Source organism: Rhipicephalus microplus, chromosome 10 (genome assembly GCF_043290135.1).
Source record: "Rhipicephalus microplus isolate Deutch F79 chromosome 10, USDA_Rmic, whole genome shotgun sequence".
Classification (NCBI taxonomy): domain Eukaryota; kingdom Metazoa; phylum Arthropoda; class Arachnida; order Ixodida; family Ixodidae; genus Rhipicephalus; species Rhipicephalus microplus.
Genome location: NC_134709.1, coordinates 24,839,692 through 24,858,704, shown reverse-complemented (window position 1 = coordinate 24,858,704; position 19,013 = coordinate 24,839,692). Strand labels below are relative to the sequence as shown.

At 46.1% G+C, this 19,013-nt stretch overlaps 1 protein-coding gene across 2 annotated transcripts in view; it reads left to right on the top strand.

Moving 5' to 3' along the window:
• Window positions 1–19,013, top strand: part of LOC119181416 (uncharacterized) — a 103,913-nt gene that overhangs the window by 49,927 nt on the left and 34,973 nt on the right. Inside the window, exon 2 of one of the 2 annotated variants that reach the window (XM_037432647.2) lies at window positions 2,484–2,544. The exons of the other annotated variant lie outside the window; for it this stretch is intronic. The gene's annotated coding sequence lies outside the window, so the exon portion shown is untranslated. The remainder of the gene's footprint in view (window positions 1–2,483; window positions 2,545–19,013) is intronic. 2 annotated transcript variants of the gene reach the window in all.

Here is a 19,013-nt window from a genome sequence, read left to right as displayed (position 1 = left end):
CTGTGACAGTCGTGACAAAGTGCTCCCTGAAATTACCGATTTGCTGAACGACCAACAGTATCCGGGCAACGGCTGCCGCTTCGTTTACGCCTGACTAGTTAACAAGGAAGTAATCGGCGTTGCTATAAGGCGGTGGTTGAGAGGATTGGCAAACACTCGTTAATACGAAATATGAAAGTAAATCTTCAGGCAGCCGGACTGGTTAGGTAAGTGTACGCTTGCGGGCGTGCCGGCTGGGCGGTGACGCAGTCGCTACGGGTGTAATGTAGGACAAGGGAAGAGCTCGGTGACGGATCCCTGTTGGCATTTTCGAGCTAATCCTACCGGTCATGGAGGTCTCAATCAAGTGCGCCGTTCACGCTGGCACTCCTGGTTCTTTTGAAGAAAACACGGACGCGCGAAGGCACATAAGGGCATCACAAGACACTGCTTATATTTATATTAAAAAACCAGGCCATTAACTACGATCGCCAGGCCACATTGCAACCCTTGCTGGTTCCTAGCTGTTTCATCCGAAAGCGTGCCTTTGGAGAGACTCCTTGAAGAAGCCACAACTGGTTATTTTGACATAGCAAAGACCGACATTCCTGTACCAATCTGGACTTAAGCCAACTTCTACCGCTGCATATAGGATATCTACTCGAGGTTTCGAAAAAGAAGAGTCTGGACAGAAAGATAGAGAGACCATAGTCATAACATTGTGCCACATTAGCATATCCGATTTCCGTGAGTAGCTACACGCATCTATACGTTGTAGACAGCGTTCAGAAAGTAAGGTTATTCATCTACACGCAGATAACGCCCGTTTACCTGTAAACGAGGGAACTTCTCTTCGGGGCGTAGTTGCCAACAGGGCACTAGTTGGGTAATGGTAGAAAGAACGCTTGCCTCATTTAGCGGGTGGTTATACGAAGACCACAACGAGTTCTTCGATCGAGTTGTCATTTTATAATGATAGCACGTAAAGGGTGGCTCTGTCGACGCTGTGTACTTGTTGAAGCCTCGTTCGAAGCCCATCTCTGATACTGCTGCGTATATGTATATCATGTGAAGGGCGTTTAATTATGGCTTTTTCTTAATTTTTTTTGAGCGAAACGTGAGTGGTAGTACGTTAATGGTCCACGCCTACCCTATTGTATCAAGATAGCTATGAATCTGTGGTTTTCAAAGAAGATACTGTCCTAAATCAAGTTATATATCAGTGTTCTAAACACAGCGAGAGGTCAGGCAATGGTCTCCTGAAACGGGCCCAAGTAAAATTCAAATTTAATGTAAATTGTCAATTTTTGTGGCGTCAATTGCGTCGACATTCGAAGAACCGGTTGTTTCGAACTTCGAAGCGCAAAAAAAAAATGCACTTAGAAGTTTAGAAAATGAAGAAATTGCAGCCCCAAGTCACCGGCTTTCTCAACTTATGCCTAAGATATTGTGGAACTCAATGTTACTGCATGACCCTTGGCGATTGGACGAAAGAATCAATTAGCACTCAGATTTCGCCTTCTTTGTTTTCATCATGTGCAAGTTCCCGCTTGCGCTAATTCTTTTTCTAAAGACATTGCCTTTCTGTGCTCATTCCACTCATATTTTGTGATGGGTTATTTTCTCAAGGATTGACGCCAATCTCGTCAAGCCTAACACGGCTTTTACTTCTACGACAACCCTATTATTCAATCAACATTCAGACAAGAGTTGATTGAATAATTCATTGATTCTTTGACAATATCTGACCGTATTTCTACCGTGTTACCATGCATACTAGTACTAATCAGCATTGGCTAATACTGTCGCTATAGTTCTGGCCAAATGCTGCTCAATGACGGCTAACTATATACTACAGTCTAGCTAGTGTGCCCAGACATCGAGGAAACGACTGCTAATACTGGTCAGAGCTCGTGAAGTCTGCTTTTTGTTTTTCTTGATTATTCCTATTATTCAATCAACATTCAGACAAGGGTTGATTGAATAATTCATTGATTCTTTAACAATATCTGACCGTATTTCTACCGTGTTACCATGAATACTACCAGTACTAATCAGCACTGGCGAATACTGTCACTACAGTTCTGGCCAAATGCTGCTCAATGGCGGTTAACTATAGACTATAGTCTAGCTAGTGTGCCCAGACATTGAGGAAACGACTGCTAATACTGGTCAGAGCTCGTGAAGTCTGCTTTTTGTTTTTCTTGAAGCTCGCTGGCGTTGCCTGTAGGGTTCAATACTTGACGAACCTTGACTAACTTTTACATTCGCTTTCATAATGTTAACATGGCCTGCGTTCCATCTCTAGTCATTAATTTGAAATAGTATCGAATGATTGATCTGTATTATTCAGGTTGATTTCATGATTTACAATTATGATTTTTAAGTACTTAGATACTGTGAAGAAGTAATTGTGGCACCTGGCCCTCGTTCGTTCCATTGGTGGTGTCAGCTGACGTCACAAGGTAGCGGCTAACATTTACGTCATTATTTATTTTTCCCAGGATGAAGCGGAAAGGAGTGACGCACTGATTGACGCGGTGGTACGTGCTCCATTTAAAACAGGTGAGCCCACGTCAATTCCGAGGAATGCTCTAAGCCACCAATTAAACCATGCCACACAGGGCAGTTCGCAGACGGGTGACGCATTTCAACGCAGTCACATCTGCGCCAACGTGCAGCCTCCCCTATTCAATCTCGTTTGCTCTCAATTATTCAAAGAGAAAGCGGCTTCAAACAAACAAACAAAAAAGATGCAGAAGACCTAAGCTTGAGGAATCCAGCAGACATTGGCTGTATAACCCACGCCTGGTAGCAGCCGGTAATAATACGTTGTAAAACATGCGGTGAAGCATCGCCCATGTTACTCACCCCTCCATGTGAGCGAAAGGGGGGGGGGCGAATTCTCTTAAGCTTACTCCCCCGTACTCCCGCTATGCAACAACGTCTGTGGTCGCAGTAGACACTGGTAACAAAGATTATTATGAGGAACAATATAAATATTTCGTATACTAGCCCCTCTCATTTTAGTAAACGTCAATGTACAAACGTTCCATAAATGTAAAATATTGTCGCATTAAAAAATTTGCGAATGCCTCACAGCTAGAGAACAGCATAAAATAACAAAACGAATAAAAAGTCACAGCATATCTACGGAGTGAATGATGATTGGTGGGGCGAAGCGTTCGTCAGTCCGTCCGTGCATCCGTACGTCCATTCGTTCTTGCTTCCGTCCGTCCATGCGTCCGTCCTTGTGTCCGCCCATTCATGAGACGTCGGTGCTTCCGTCCGTCCGTGCTACCATACATGCGCCCGTCCATCCATCCGTTATTCCGTCCGTCCGTTCGTTAATCTGTACGTCTGTCCGTCAGTCCGTGTGGCTATCCCTCATCTGTCCATCTGTCCATGCGCCCGCATCTCTGTCTGTCCGTCCGTTCATGCGTCCGTCAGTCTGTCCGTCCGCCTATCTAGTGAACGCTTCAAGTACCGCCATCTCACACCTTTTCATCATGTATTCATCATACTCAAGTACCGCCATCCAGCGGTCATTCTAAGGACCGCTCTCTCGGGTATGTGCCGCCGGTGGTTACAAACGATAACGGGACGATAGGGTGACGCCATAAGGAGCTTCGCCCCTAAAAGAAAGAAACAAGTTCGGGATGGCTCACTACGAGCTCCGTCTCGTCAATGAAGTACTGAACCGACGTGGATAGACAAACGGAACGCTCAAGTACTTCCGAACTGCCATCGGTCCGCGGCTATGCTTTATCTACAGGTCACTATCGGTACCCAACAATGTCCCGGTGTCTTGATTTGTGCGGTGTTTACCCTTTGTGCGATGCCTTAAAGAGATATATACATACCGGTGTCACCGGCTGCATTCTTATGGCATAGGGTAGCGCGAAATGCAGTCGGTTAAATAAATACCGGAGGGCATCTTAACATATTCCATTGACTCTGTTTATTAATTTATTCATTCATTTATTCATTTATAGCCCCTTACAGGCTTCTTACCGCACCATTGTGCAAGGGTTATATAATAAGCATACGTCCCAAATACAGAAAGAAAAGTACGCGTAATACATTCAAGCACGCTGAACGTATGACAACTATTCCTACGCTAACGCCCATTACGTTTTAGTCTTTGTTTATTTTTGGCCAGTGAATATTATCCTGCTCTGACGCTTTTTCATGGAGCTCCTAACGCGTATGGCTCATCAGACTGCCCGCAATGCGAAAACAAGTTGCGTAGATTCGCCCGGTTTACCCAGGCGCACTGCGTTTATGTAAACCAGTTTCTGTCCCGCGCGTAGGACGCCAAATTTTGAGCGCTTTTTCAAAAGCCAGCTTTCTGTCATTGTAAGGAGTTCTTGTGACTTCTATGTTTTCTTTTTCTTTTCGTGTGCGTGTTTTGCGGTGTTTATTATTTTTTTTTTGTTTGTCTTTGTGTGCGAGGATGGCTGGGCCAGGGTGTTCTTTTTCTCGCGGCCAGTTTTTGAGCGATGGATGGATGAGCTTTATTTGGTCCTTTGGAACGTGCTTTAGCACGTTGCGCGACGCTCCCACGCAGGGACAGGAAGACCATGTCTCTCTGCTGCGTCGCGGGCCCAGTGGACTGCCCATAACTGTCGTTTAAATCCGGAGCTTGTAATAGCAACCTCCCATTTGGATGGCGAGATTACTTCCCCACAGTGTAACGCGGGGCATCGCCAGAGCATATGCTCTAAGTTAGCTATATCGCCGCAGAAGGAACATGTATTAGATGGCTGTATTTCGGGACAAAGTTTGTTCGACAGCGCGGTGTTAGGGTATACGCCCGACCTGAAGAAGCCTGAGTGTCAGAGCCAGAGGTCCGCTTAGTTTATTGTGTGGAGGAGGGTATTGTCTCCGCGCCAGGTAAAAATATTTTGTGAGTTGGTTATACGAGATGTGAGTGTCACGGTTCTCCAAAATATCAGCGCCACGCCCCTGTTAGCTACGCGCTTTACTACTCCTCTGTCAGCTATGTGGGCTGACTCATTCAGATATGGTGGGGCTCCCTCAATGCGTACCATACGAGCTGGAAACCAAACAAGTGTGCATGGCTCCACGTCTTTGTCCCGAAGAATTCGCAAAGCTGGTTCCGATATTGTTCCCTTGGTAAACGCTCGGACCGCCGATCTCGAGTCGCCGTAAATTGTGGACCTCCTGTTATCTGCAGCAAGGACAACGCAATCGCCTCTTGCTCTGCTGCTTCAGCCACCGTGGTCCGGACCACAGTCGAGTTGGTGATACCGCCCTCGTGGTTGATGCTCACTGCCGCATACGCCTTCCCCTCGGGATATCGGGCCGCATCGACGAAGGAGCAGTCCCCGACATGTTTTTGGGCCCTTTGTAGTAGTGCCTTTGACCTGGCCCGTCTTCCACCTTCTTTATGTTCCGGGTGGACGTTTCGTGGGATGCGGACAATGGTCATTTGTTCTCGCTGTTGACGAGGCATGCCGCAGAAGCGAGAATTGACCACCATTGATGGAATCCCCAGCTCCCGCAAGATGTTTCTACCGGAACGCGTGGTAAACGTCCTGGCTGATGGCGCCCTCTCCTGTGCCTCTGCAATTTCTTCCAGCTTGTTGTGCATGCCGAGACGGCACAGTCTGTTCAATCTTGTGTAAATGAGAAGCCCGAGAATGCTCTGGGTGGCTTTTCGATTGATATGTGGGGTTTAACGTCCCAAAACCACCATATGATTATGAGAGACGCCGTAGTGGAGGGCTCCGGAAATTTCGGCCACCTGGGGTTCTTTAACGTGCACCCAAATCTGAGCACATTGGCCTACAATGGTGGCTTTTCTCCTTAACGTGTTGTGCTTATCACGCTCCGATTTCTGCCAGTTGTGCATGGCTGCAACGTGGGTGAAATGGCACATTACAAAGGTGTGCACCAACCTTACGAGGTTATCTTCTCCAAGTGCTTGTTGCCTGTTGATAACCCTTCTTATTAGACTGATGGCATTGTCAGTCTCTCTGGCGAGACTCTTAAACGTCAGGCTATTGGAGCCGTTCGACTGGATGGTCATACCTAGAACTCGGAGGGAGTCCACCCTTGGAATCAAGATGCCCTAACCTGTCCTATAAGAGTATGTCGATATCCTCTAATGGCTTCCACCCTCTCGGTTTGGGGCTCCTGCGCTTGGGCCTGTACAGTAGCAGTTCTGATTTCTGCCGCGAGAGCCTACCCTAAATGCGACGACACGTTTTTACTAAGAGGTAGGTTGCTGCGTTTTATCGCGCTGTACAAGCCTACCCACATGTTTCGAAATTGAGAGACACAGGATGAAGGAAACGAAGACAAAGTTTATTGACGGTCGTTGCACTGACAAATCGCCCCTCGTCCCCTTCCTCCCCCCCCCCCCCAAAAAAAAATAAACGCAAATTTTAATGGAGTGCACACCTTTTAAATGCACGCAGTCAGTTTCTACGCAGGCACAGTAATTACTGACCACTTTTCGCTTGCCCCCCCCCCCCGCCCCTGCGAACAGAGCACCTCGGGGAGGGTGCTCAAGAGATGTACCGTGGACGAGATTGATATGCGTGTATTATTGTGCTAATGAAATTACTCTCCAGAAGGCCGACTCTCCATAGTGTGCGCTATTGCGTTAGTGTCTCGGTGTCGTATAAAACGGAAACTTTGTTCAATGTACGGACCTACAAGGACTGAAGGGAAAAAATACACGCGTGCGTGTGTGCTTGCGTGCGTGTGCGCGTGCCTAGTATTCTAACATTTAGAGACATTCCCGGGACCAGCTCTCCCACTACCCCACCCAACTATCCTGCATTGGAAGGTGTCTTACTACTGTTCAAATTGAACCATTATATGTTTACTCAGATACAACCGGCACTGGCCAGTTGGTCGGTGTCGGATACCGCCGAACAAACGCCGGCGAAGGCAATGCACCGGATGTTGCAACAGCAACAGTATCTTATATCAATTTCAGTCCAGTAATTGAGTCATCTGATTATTTAGAAAGTTTGGACGTTGCTTTTATAACGATTGGTCGTCCTGACGCTCATTTACACAACTGATTGGCTGGAAGAATGAGCACTGTCATCGTCAAATGAACAAGAAAACAAAGACTGTTGTAAGCATCGCCATCAGACTCGAATGCACGCGCGCACAGGACCGTCTTCCGCTTTTGCCCTAGCTCATTCGAGCGAGCCTGCAGATTCTCGGCTTTCGGACAACTGCCGAGTCGTTTTAAGTTCGTGTGAAACGCCAGGTGTCGTGCGATTTCTTTTTCCTCGTTCGCAATCTTTCATATTTTTTTTCTCTCTTTTTATGAGCTACTTGCGGGGGGCCACTCTTGTGGGCGTCCCACGTCGCTTATACGGTGTGCGTCACGACGTAATTGTTCTCCGAGATCCGCGCACCTTTGTTCTCTTGTGCCTTCTTCGGAGTAAACAAGATAGCGGTCTCACGCGTAGTCTGCTTCTGTATTCAGGATGTGCCCCGATTGTTTCCTTGTTTTCTGTCGCTGCATTCCGGATTTGTCGAACTATATACCGGCCTGGGTGTAACTGCTCGCGTTTTAAGTCCGCTGGCGCTGCGTGACATGTACGATATTTTCGCTATGCACGTATTCTTATGTAGAGTCCGAATCACTCGTAGTGTATGCATTTACTACATGTCGCGCATCGACTGTGCAGTCGGTGTCCGTTGTACGTTGTGATTCAAAGTTACGATGAATTGTGTTCGGTGCTTTCTCCTTTACGTCGTCAGGTGCGACTTGAAAATTAGCTGAGCGTTAAAAAATGGACAGAGGTAAAAGGAAAAGAGGTATACAAGACAATCTATTGCATTGTCTACTACACTTTCCTTTGCTTCCGTTTTTTTTTACATGTTAACAATTTCAAGTCATACGTCTGTGGGAGGAAATAAGAATGAAGCTGTCAATAAATTAGTGCAAATTACAGATCGTAAGTGCCTCCAATCAGGACCTTGGTGGCACTTGCCATCGGCTTACTTCAAATAAGATGATCACACGATCAATCCTTCGCCTGGCTGTCATTTTAACAAAAAAACTATTGTGTTTATGAAGGCGAAAGCCTTAAATGCTCCACCAAACTCGACTAGTGAGAGTCCGCGTCTGCAAGAGTGACGCGAAAGATCATCATGATGTAATGAAATCGCCATATGACGCCATCACAGCGTCACAGGTTGCCAGAATTGCAGACTTCATCTTTACGTCACTATGACGACGCATGATGACGTCGTCGCTAGACATTGGCGCTCGGTTAAAAGTGTGCCGATCCCGGAAGCCCTGCGACACTACGTAAGGCCCAGCAAGCATGCAGTGCTTCCGATCCCAGAGGCAGCACGAAACTACAAGGGCGCAGATAATTTTCAAAGGATAGATGTAAGGGGGGGGGGGGGGGGAGTGTTTTATGCCACTGTGTTGTCCATATAATTTCCTATAAGTCTACCATAGAGGAAACTCTATGGCTAGTGTCTACGGGAGCTGCAATGCACGGCTCTTCAGTCAGCATGGGAATGATAGGTAGTACACAAATTAGTCTTATATTCGTTTTTTTTTTGGCTCTGTTTGGCTTCGCGCGGCTTGAAGCCACTTCTTCGCGAGAGAACAGCAAAGGTTTAGCAGTTGCACTTCACAACCTGAACCTTCTAGGGTCACCGATTCGACTCGAGTCGCGAAGATCACAGCGGTTCGATCCCTTATACGAAACAAAACCAAAACATAGCAGCAACGAACAAAGCCAGAAGTGTGTCGCAAGCCGCAAACGCGAAGACTCGGCAAATTTGTGTACTGTCAATCATTTCCACGGTGGCTGAACGATGGCAGCACCAGCGTCCTCTCAAGTTAGGTTTTAAAAAAAAACTCCATGGTGTCGTGTCAGGCATAAAAGTCCTCGTGACTTTGCGCCACTCGTTCCCGAACATGCATCACCGCGAACAAAAAGAAGAAAGAAGAGCAGCATCGGCCCTTATCGCGTGGTCAGCACCATATGCTCCACATGGGTGGTCTATCGTTCAGCATGCGCCATAGTCTTTCACACACCCCGCGCTTCGAGCTACATCACCCGAAGACGGCTCGATCGCTCACGGCGATGGGGTCGGTCGTGGTTGAGCGAGCTTGAACCCCGCCGATATCGCTTATCGAAGGGCTGCTGCGCCTTCGAGGTCAGTGAGGCGTTGCACGTCTCTCCTCAATTTTTTTGTTGTTGTTATTGTTCTCTTTCGTCTGACGGTGTGTAGAGGTGTATGCCCGTACGTACATGCTTGCCAGGCACGCCGATGTGATTTTGTGGGGTTTCCGCTTGTTTCAGTCGGAAGTTCAGTTGGTCCAAGGAGCACTGGGAGTGAAGCGAGAAAGAATTTCACGATTAGCCGTCCATTCCGCCTCTTAGGATATACGTTTTTGTGAAGTACACTGTGAATCAGCTCAGTGAGCACTCGCGCGTGCGATAGAGAAAGTGGAAGAAGGGAGTGATTGCAGCTTGTAATGGTGCAACAGCCTCGGTTTACTGACCGGCTCTCTTGAAAGAGCACGGCATGGCATTTGTAGATTCTTATTGGTTATTCTCTGTATCTCGACATTCCCTGTAACTGCTGCTATTGCTCTCACACTTTTTTTTGTGGATATATATTGCCAGAACAACCCGTCTGAGTACTCTAGTTGTGTAATGTCTACGAAAGCTTAGTGCACAAACAAATTACGTATAATAATAATAATAATAATAATAATAATAATAATAATAATAATAATAATAATAATAATAATAATAATAATAATAATAATAATAATAATAATAATAATAATAATAATAATAATAATAATAATAATAATAATGTTTAAAGTACGGAAACATCGATATGATCATGAGGGACACCAGAGGAAGACGTTGTAATTTTCGACCACCTGGAGTTCTTTAACAGGCACTTAAATTTAAGCAGACGGGCCCCTAGCGCGTTTACCCTCCATCTAAATTAGGGCGCAGCGACAGGGATTGGATCCCGCGACCTTCGAATCAGCAGTCCACCGCCGTAACCACCAGTACACCGCAGAGGGGTACTTGCAATACCTGTTACACTCTCTTTTGCAAAACATAATGCCTTGCCATCACTGAGGAGGATGCTTGAATACACTCGCTTCGAATCACTGCGCCTGTTTTCACGATGCTTCTGGCAGCTTTCTGCAAGGAGAAGTGACGCGAAACGCCTTCAGGTCTCGGAGGTCACCCTTATAGCAACGCCAGTTCCTCCTACTAAAACACCACCAAAACGCCGGAGGGCAGCACGGGATAATGGAAAAGGCGGATTGCCGTTGTATACATCGAGGGTACACAACGAGATATTCTTGTTGCCCGCTGCAGTGATATTACTGTCAGTCTCTCCCTTTTTATTTTCTTCTCTTCCCTCTTTCTCAGCCTTCTTGTCCCCTAACCCAATCCTCCAGTGTAGGGTAGCCAACCGGTTGACCGGTTGATCTTTCTGGTTGACCTCCCTGCCTTCTTCCTTTTGTTGCTTCCGTACTTCCAATAACCAGTTTGATGGTAATGTAACGTTGCGATTTTCACACATCTTCCCTCAGTGCAGCTCGCAATTGCACCCCCGTTTGTGTTCGCCCCGTCACGACGACATGTATTTTATCCGTCATAACAAGGCCTCCACAGAGGCTATCGTTCTCTTGCCCTCCAAGTCGTGACCAAGTCAGCCAATGCTGGTTCTCTTCAACGGAAACACGTGCCTAATCGATACGTGTCGTCACCGCCACTCCGATCATTATTACTTTCGCGGTTCCGCTAGATTCTCGAGGGCACGCACGCGCAAACAAACAATCGGAGTTGTTTGTTCTTCATCTAAGCAACAGTTCTCCGTTTTGTTTCTTTTCGCGCAGATTTGTTTGTCGTCTCGTCGTGGTACTGCTCAAAACTCCGAAGTGCGCGATGGAATGCTCATTCGTACGGCGATCCAAAGAAACAACGACAAACGCGCAGAAACCCAGACTATGAGGAGCGGGCGGTATACGGTGGCAGTTGTCTACGTTGAATGCCGCCATGACAGTTCTGGGACGCGGCAACGGCGGGGATTTTTCAGCGCGGTTCACCGAGACGCGCCTGGAACAAAGAGCTGCTGGAGTGTGTAGTGCGATAACTGGAGCACTTAGGGTCGACATAGATGCAAAAGAGAGCGAGGTTTGCGCGCACTAAACGCAAATTTCTTATTTATTGATTTTTTTTTTCGAAACTCAACGATTGTTGAAAAGCTGGGATGTGCCCACGTGGGTGTGCTGTGATGGTTTTTACGTTTCCACGGATTAAGGAAAAGAAAAAGGTTGAAACTAGAGCGAGACACTTGTCACGCTGCGAGGAATACAAAAGCGAAGGCCCGAAACTGTCGCTCATAATACAGTAGAGGTGGTTATGCTTCCACTGCAGTATATAATAGACGGAGAACAAACGAGGACAGCCCATATTCTATAGGTGACATTAGGCTAGAGAAATGAGCCAACAGGGGATCAATCGGAGTGATACAGGGGGGATAAAGAGGAATCGGAAAAACGGGATGGCAACGAGTTATATGGAGCGATGAAATCAAAAAAGAAAAAAGAATGACCGCGTATTTGTGCACTTCGCTGCAGATGTCGAAAGACGAAAGTCTTCTGCCGGCCGTCGTTTTCGTGCATAGCGTCGCATTTTCAGCACAACGTTAGCAACACCAGGGTCTTTATCATCACGTATCCATGTATTTTCTATTTAAGGAACACAATCACCAAACACGTACGCATTGATGCTGAGCCTCGGATACGCGTAATATTTCCTCTTTGATCGACGATGTTCACAAGTATGAACTGACACCACCAGTTCAAGAGGGCTTGGCGTTGAGCAAGTGCTTAGACTTCGGTCGGGTGGCTCAATCGTGCGACTTACAGACGGAAAAACGCACATACAGACAAATTAAAATTACTGCGCTCAAGTATCCCCAAAAAATAGTATCGTCTGTGAAAAATCACTGTCCACGCGCGACCATTGTTAATCAGCCAAGCTGAAACGTTTGGATCCAGTGTTTAATCACAGCCTGGAATCTTTCAAAATGCTTTCTCTTGTAGTTCTTAAATTACTCTATCACAACATTTACAAATACACATGCTCCAAACTCTGCTTTTATTGATGTTAGATTAAACGATATCAAGAACACCTAAATAATAGCACAGCTAGCAATTTCCGATGACGGCGGGTGTTATCCCTAGCTTTAGATATGCTGACAAAACCAGAGAGACACCAGAGCAAACATGGAGGCCCTTTGATGTATACCGCGTGCTAACATCATGCAGTCTCACGTTTTCTCCGCATAGCCATGGGAATTGTTGTCAGGTGGACATAAAAGCGATCGTCACCACTTGTTCTAGTTCTGGGACGGCTTTAGGCTCTCCCATAGTCGAGTACTAAGTACTCGAAATCGTTAACCACTTTTTCTAAACACAAATGCTTTCATTGTGTGGCTGAACGTTCCAGCATGTGGGACGGCTTTCAGTGCTCCCATAGTAGAGTACCAAGTATTGTAAATCGTTAACCACTTATTAAGTGTGAATACAGTTTATAAGCGACCCCAAACCATTCACCGCCGTCGGCGGCGTCCACAGTCTTCTCTCTATCTTTAAAAGAAAGAGGACTTGGCGGGCCGCAGCGCGACGCTCTACCGAATAAGCCACGGACGCGACGCAGATATCGGTGTCAGTAACGCGCCTTATATCTTTAACGCCGCTGTGCGCGTCCTCCTCCCCCGTTAAAATCCGTTGGCATTCGCCAGTGAGTTAACGTAAACTCCCCCGTGTGATCAAATTGCTATTCCCAGGAATCATTACACCATAAAGGCACCATAGTGTGATTAATAAATATAATAGTGCGAATTAATAAATACCCCTCATAGCATCACCCTGTGCATTCACACTTAACCATGTTCACCCTCGGGGAAATGCTTGGGAGTTTTTTCTAAACACACTGCTTTCCGCCAATGGTCGGGTGCAGTGCATCACCGGAAAGGCTTTATGCTTTCTTATAGTAGAGTACCAGGTACTCAAAATAATTAACCACTTCTTCTACACACATAGTGATCCTGATTCGTCTCGCTTTGGCTCGTAGTTGGGATGGCTTTATGTTCTCCCATAGTGTAGTACTATGTACTATTAATCGTTGAAAGCTCTTCCTAAACACGAGCCTCATCCAATGTGAGGCACTCGCTACGGCCTTACGCTCTCCATAGCAGAGTACCAAGAACTCTAAATCGCTAAGCACTTTATCTAAACACAGAGACCCCTTCGCTCTGCAGTGGATCATGATGGGGACAATTATGATTTCTACTGACTGATAGTATTATTTGCAGGCACAGTAAGAAATCCTTTACAGTTTCCTGCTCGCGGTGACCAGTGTCCGTCCGGCACCGTGGCACGGTGCCAGCTGTGGCGTGTATCGCTTCTCGGGAGGATAAATTAGCTTTATGAACGCTTCAACACGGGTGGCGTCTACAGGACGCTGAAAGCGCAAGAATGCGAACGCATGCGAAACGAAGGCAGATTATAGACTCGCCGCGATTCGTGGTAAATTTTGAAAAAAAAAAAAAGTGGCAGCATATCCACGGAGCGAATGATGGATAGTGGGGCGAAGCATCCGTCCGTCCATTCGTTCTTGCTTCCGTCCATCCATGCGTGCGTCTGTGTGACCGTCCGTGCGTCCGTCCGCCCGTCCGTGCGTGCGTCTGTTCATGCGTCCGCACGTTCATCTGTGCGCCCGTCGCTGCTTTTGTCCATGCATCCGCTCCTGAGTCCGTCCATGCGTCCATCCGTCCATGCAGCCATCCGTGCACCCGTCCATGCATCTGTCTGTGTGTTCGTTCGTCCAACTATTCAACACGGCAAGTACCACCATCTCGCATCTTTTGATCATATATTCCTCATATAGAAGCACCGCCATCCCGAGCGGACATTCCAAGGACTTTAAACGGGGCTGTTTGTGAAAATGGTGATTGTGGTGTCATTCAGATTTCTTTGGAAGGTGTCACAGAATTTCTTTTGCGATTGGATCCGAAAAAATCGACAGGACCTGACGATATCCCTTCCGCATTTCTCAGACGCTATGCTGCACTGTTAGCCAGGTTCCTTGTAGTCATTTTGCAGAAATCCGTTTCGTCTGGTGCGATACCTGATGATTGGCGTATTGCACGTGTGACTCCTGTCTATAAGAAGGGTAACCGTCTCAATTTTTGTAACTATCGGCCCATCTCTCTCACCTGTCATTGTTGTAAACTGCTGGAACATATTATCGCAAAATACCTCAATAACTTTCTTCAATCCCAAAATATTCTCACTGAGCACCAACACGGTTTCCGACGAGGTCTTTCTACTACTACGCAGTTATTAACTACAATTAATGAATTTTGCGAAAGCTCTAGATGCTGGTAGCCAGGTTGACGTGATCTTTTTTGACCTCTCGAAGGCGTTCGACAAAGTTCCCCATAAAAAATTAATAATTAAACTGAAGTCAATTGGCGTTCCTTCATATATAACAAATTGGGTCACATCTGACCTACTAAAGCGTAAACAATACGTAGAGATTGAGGGTTCGCGCTCGCGTTTCTTAGACGTTTTTTCCGGAGTACTGCAGGGGTCCGTACTCGGTCCTGTTTTATTTAACATTTATATTAATGATTTGGCTCAAGCAATAGATACCAGCGTATCAGTTAAACTGTTCGCAGACGACTGCATTCTTTTCAAAGTCATAAACTCAACGGCAGATTAACAAGTTTTAAACAGAAACATCGGTAACTTGGAAACTTGGTGTTCCGAGTGGAACATGGTAATTAATCTTGAAAAAACGGCTCACTTGTGTATCACCAACAAAATCAACAAGTTTCACTTTAAATATGATATAAAAGGGTCACAGATTACACAAGTCGAAGAATATAAATATTTGGGTGTTACAATTACCTCAAGCCTCAACTGGACAACCCATATAGTAAATACATGCTCTTCCGCACGTAAAAAACTAGGGTTTCTAAAGCACCGATTAGCTAATGCCACCAGTTCCTTAAAGCTTAAAGCTTACAAAACAATGGTAAGGCTTTCCTTGGAGTACGCCTCCGTAGTATGGGACCCTCACACAAAAAACAATATACAAAAGATAGAAAAAATTCAGCGCCTGGCAGCCCGTTTTATTTACAGTAGGTATAGACGCCGCGATTCCCTCTCTGCGATGTTGCAGTTGGCAAATCTTGAACTTCTTGAGGACAGACGACGAGCTGCTCGACTTAACTTACTCCGTCTAATATATTTTTCTAAACTCGAAATAAAGCCAGAAAACTACATGGTAAAGGATTCTTCCAGGACTTCCCGTCACAAACACAGCTGTAGCATCAAGCCAATTTTCGCAAGAACTAATTTATACAAACACTCTTTTTTCCCGAAATCAATCTCTGAGTGGAATTTGTTGCCCCGAAACTCTACTCTTCTTTCTTTTTCACCATGAAATGCGCCTTGTGTTTCCTGGCTTTCACAATACTTGTTTGATTTAACAATTTCTTGTGTGCCTGAGAGTGTGGTGCTTTGCTTATGGTTTGTGTTGCAGTGTGTGTACTCAGCCCTCTGGAAACGAGTATAATTTGATGGTGATTGCTATGTTTTTCTTACATTTCGTGTATACCAGTATCAATTTTATTGTAACTTTGTTGTACTTTTATTTTACCTTTGAACTTGCTGTACCTTTCCTGCTTGGACCTTAAATGGTTCGCAGTATATGATAAATAAATAAATAAATAAATAAATAAATAAATAAATAAATAAATAAATAAATAAATAAATAAATAAATAAAAGACTGAACGAGAGGAGGCACACGCACACTTTCTTACGGCTTGCACTTCGTATCTACTTCCCACCTTAAACCTCCTCGAGTTCATGGTGTATACTAGTTCACTGTATGCATGGCACTGCGGTCCAACGCTCGGTAAACCTTTCTAAAACCTAGGAGGTTACGCCCAGCGAGTATAAAGTAGCAACCCTTTCTAGTCTTCTGTGCATTGTTGAACAATGAAAAATTCGCAGCGTGCGCGTTAACTAAAAGCCGAATTTTCCTGTCTCTTATTCCCCCTTATCATACATTGGCTTGTACATTGAGCACTATCTTTTATTGTTCAACTACGCACAGAAGAAATCTCTCACCGGCACCACCTTGGAGGTCAAAATGTTATACTTGTTACACACTACGACAACGGCTACGAGGGACGAACGAGTGTTGCTATAAAAAGCTTCGCCCGTAAAAATAAAAAAAAGACACGCACACATTCCTTTTGTGTGCCGTTCCATTGGGAGTGTAAAAAAAAAGTACTTGGCATAGCCAGTCGCATGGCCGCAGGCATTCGTCGAACACAGTTCGGAATTTACAAAATGTTCAAGTTTTCTTATGTAGCAGTGGGCGAACGATAGGTCACGTGATTAATTAGGTCACGCTTGTGTCGTGCGCGGCACTTTTGAGTGCGGCGTGCACGAAGATGCCGTTGCGCTGTTTTCGTTGCAAAAATAACCGTTATTTATGAAGTTCATAAGGACGACTCGTTCAACCACTTGCTTCACGGTGACACTAGTGCCACCGGGCTCGACAGACAAAAAAAAACTGTTTACAATAAACAGTTCTTTTTAAGTCGGCCTAATGCCTTGCCTACCTTTATATCTATCTTACCATATAAAAAAAATCATGAATTTGCAGCAAGTTTCCTGCCCCTTGTGACAGAATGTCCTTACTTTTTCCCACTATTTCTTTTGTGCTTCCTTTACAGTTATCCGCCACCAATAGTTTAACCGTCTGTTACTTATTTCTATCGCGGGCGTGCACAGCTTTCCATTCTTGCTCCCAGAGAGAGAGAGAGAGAGAGGGATAGAGAGGAAAGGCAGGAAGGTTAACCAAGCTTGGCTCGGTTGGCTACCCTACACTTGGGGTGGGGGAAAAAGGAGAATAATAGAACGGAAAGAACTAGAAAAAAAGAGGTATTCTTGCTCCCAAGGCCCACGGTTTCCTGCGGGCTCTTGTCCAAATGCACAACTGGGTGCATATCTCCACATTGAATGCTCCGCGTCGTTTCTTCATTCACTCCGCAGCTTGTGCGCTGCTCTTCTTTACTGAATCAGGCTTCATCACTGCGCATTCTAAGACCTAATTTTCAAGCAGTAGCCCCGCTGCGGTGGTCAAGTGGCTAAGGTGCTCGGCTGCTGACCTGCAGGTCGCGGGATCGACTTCCGGCCGAGGCGCGCTGCATTTCCGATGGAGGCGGAAATGTTGTAGGCCCATGTGCTCAGATTTGGGTGCACGTTAAAGAACCGCAGTTGCAGGGGCGGCGCCAGGATGTCTTTACTGGGGGGGGGGGGGGGGCAACCACGAAAAGTGAGTTCCTCCGGGGGGGCAAGCTAGCTCTGCTCCTACTAGGTTTTCGGTTTTCAATATATGCTTCCGGGCACTTGGGTAGGCATAGGGGGGGCAGGCGAGAATTTTGGGGAGGGGCTCCAGCCTACCCTTGCCCCCCCCCTGGCGCCGCCCCTGCGCAGTTTGTCTAAATTTCCAGAGCCCTCCAATACGGCGTCTTTCGTAATCATATGGTGGTTTTGGGACGTTAAACCCAACATATCAAACAGTAAAGCGATTCCCCTTGAATTATATTTAAAATTTTCCCTCTTTATTTCATTTTTGCCCTTTCGGTAGTTACTCAAAGCAGTTTTTTTTTTTCACCATCGCTGCCACCCAGCCGTAAGTCATCTCACTCTGACTTTTCGGTGAAGATTCTTTGTTTCCATATTGTTTACACTTCCAGCCGTATACTCACTAGAGAGCCTCCTAATTTTTTTTTCTCCACCATGTGTCAATGCTCTTCCCATACGAATTAACGGAACACCTTTTATGACCATCCACTTTCTTTCATATTCCTTAGCCTCTCTTAGAGCCTTACTTTGTTCAGAGCGTCCCTCACTTCCAAAGCTGAACATCCCAATATAACCCTTTACAACATCATTTGTTGTCTCCCCATAAGCGCCCAGCGGGAGGCGTCCGATAATTCTTTCATTCATATATATTCCAGGTTGCATTTCTAACCTCATGCAAAGCACAGTTTTCCGAAACGCAAGCATCGAAACCATTACACCTTTTCATGGACCTCGAAGCAACTCGTACCTATTGTATCCGCACAACGCCATGTGCTTCATTATTGCAGCGCCTCACCACGGTGGTCTAGTGGCTAAGGTACTCGGCTGTTGACCCGCAGGTCGCGGGATCAAATCCTGCATTTCCGATGGATTTCCGATGGAGGCGAAAATGCTGTAGGCCCGTGCGTTCAGATTTGGGTGCACGTTCAAGAACCCCAGATGGTCGAAATTTCCGGAGCCCTCCCCTACGGCGTCTCTCACAATCAGATGGTGGTTTTCGGACGTTAAATCCCACAAATCTATACATTATTGCAGCATCCCTCTTTCCCTTTGCTGCCGAGGCTTTTTTTTTTTGTGCTTCTATGTGTCCCCATACTCGGAGGTTCTTGTATTCGCTTAGCCAGTATTTGCTTAGCCAGTATTTTTTTTTCGCCCTGTATGGACACACCACCTGATCATGGGATTATTGGATACCGTCAATCCACATTTCGTTTCACTAAATCCTGGGCCCACAAGTTCACCGTCCATTCCGCATATATGCACCAGCCGCTGTATATATAGTAAACAGCTTTTGCTTGGCTACTCTGTTGTAGACGTGTACGTGGTCGCTTCAGCGGCGACAAAGGTGGGTTATGCACCTCAAGTGTCCGCAATCAAGACAACATCATCAGCATAAATTAAGCCCGGACGCTTCTGCTGAATCTTCACGCCAGCCTGTATGTTCAACAGCTTAGAGCAAATGTTCCCACTTTCTGGCGCGTCCTTCACGTCCTCATTGTTGAAAATAAAGAAAATAATGGGCTTGGGGGGGGGGGGGAGGCGCGACAGACGTAGAACAACAGCACAAAGTAGCAGAAGGCG